At 39.3% G+C, this 1,765-nt stretch overlaps 1 non-coding gene across 1 annotated transcript; it reads left to right on the top strand.

Moving 5' to 3' along the window:
- The first annotated feature begins 1,307 nt into the window (after positions 1-1,307).
- On the top strand, positions 1,308-1,380 carry Trnaa-agc (transfer RNA alanine (anticodon AGC)). The gene has a single exon. It is a non-coding gene; the product is annotated as a tRNA-Ala (tRNA).
- The last annotated feature ends 385 nt before the right edge of the window (positions 1,381-1,765 follow it).

The raw sequence follows: 1,765 nt of genomic DNA, 5'->3' as shown, positions 1-1,765 counted from the left end.
TATCACAATTATGCTCAGCTTTGGGCTCAAGATGGACGCAGAACTATTGAATGTCAGAACTGGAGGGTACTTAGAGACCATCCTGGTCCATGGTTCAGAAGATACCAACACATGCAAATTGTGATCCAAAGGGAATACCTGTCTGTAATTTGTTTCTGGCTCATGTGGAGATGAATCCAAAAATTGAGATAAAGCATTTACAAATGATAGCAAATTGACAGTGCAGCTCTATATCTGTTGGACTCGATATTTAAAAGTTAGAAGTTATGTTTTGATGTCCTTTCTCATAAATCATTTTGTTGTGCTTAAAATAAATGTCACTATGTAAAGGATTATAAAGTATAAAATCAAAGCAAAACCAAACCAAACTGGTTTTTTACTGCAGATATTTCCAGAAGTACCACCTTAGGTTATGCAGAGATATTTAAGCCCAAATATTACAAAAATAGTGTTTTGGTTTGAACATGTTCTAGGGGGGAATAACATAAGTTCTGACATCCCCTTGCAACTGAGTTAGAAGAGATTTGAGCTGCCTTGCATTTGTCTCTGGAGGTACAACTCTGCTCTGCAGAGTTCAAAGCTATCTAGAGAATGAGATGAGCAAAGATACATCAAAGCCATGTAAGCTGTAAATAACACAGCTGCACTGATACTCATTATGAACACATGTCTACTGAAAGGGTCATGAGTTAACTGTGAAAAGTCACATTTTCGTACAATCACCAGCCATAGCTGTACATTAGAGTGCATTAGAGTACAGCACAGCGAATTAATGTCCTAGTTCAGATAACAAGTGGCAAGGACTGAGGACCTACATTTGGGGGCTTTTAGTGAAAATAAACCTAAGCAACATTATTGGGGAGAGTGAAATGTTCATGAAGAGGTAGTGTCCTGGTCCCATTTTCTGTTACTAATAACAACCTATAGAAGTAGTGAGATGAAAGAAAAGAGGTATATTTGGTTCGCAGTTCTGGTCCCAGGTGGAAAGGATACTCTGATGATGGCCTTCTTGCTGGTAGAGTCCTGAGATGACACAGAGAATTGCATGGTGAGAGACAGGGAGCATGCAAGACTTCTACCAAACTGACTTTTATAGTAGATCCAATCTCAAGATGAATCATTAATCACAGCAATGGATTAATGTGCTCATGAAGGCAGGGGTCTAGTCACCTCTTACAGGTCTTAGCTCTTAATACCTTACATGGGGATTAAATTTAAGTGAATTTTGCAAGGGATAAACCATATCCATACCATAGCAGGTAGTTAGCTATATTCAGTATTTTACTAATAAACGTGAGAAGAGTGCTGGGAGTGTAGCTCAGTGGAAGAGCGTGTGCTTAGCATGCATGAGGCCCTGGGTTCAAACCCCCAGCACCCTCCCTGCAAAAGTGAAGAGTCATCATTCTGACTTGAAGTGATCCTAAAAGTCAACTCTAATTTGTCCTTGCATTGTGGTAATGAGAACACCTTCCTGCAAGTTTGCCTAAAGCCTTATTTTGTGCTGTCATACCTCTAACAGATTTTGTAGTTCTTTGGATTGGATTCAAGGTGGGACTGTCCTAGTGATTTATAGGATATCCTATATGCACAATAGACCATATGGGATGACTCCCCACAAAGCCATACATCATTCCCTTCCTTGAATTTCTGCTAAGTACTAGAGTTTTGACTTGGGAATGAAGAGGACCTGTGGTTTGGTTTTTGTGCATGAGTAGTTTTGAAATATGATCTCGAGATTTTGAAAAGTGAAACCGCTATTCTGAAA

The sequence above is a fragment of the Ictidomys tridecemlineatus genome, chromosome 13, assembly GCF_052094955.1.
Source record: "Ictidomys tridecemlineatus isolate mIctTri1 chromosome 13, mIctTri1.hap1, whole genome shotgun sequence".
Classification (NCBI taxonomy): Eukaryota; Metazoa; Chordata; class Mammalia; order Rodentia; family Sciuridae; genus Ictidomys; species Ictidomys tridecemlineatus.
This window is presented reverse-complemented; position numbering and strand designations above follow the sequence as displayed.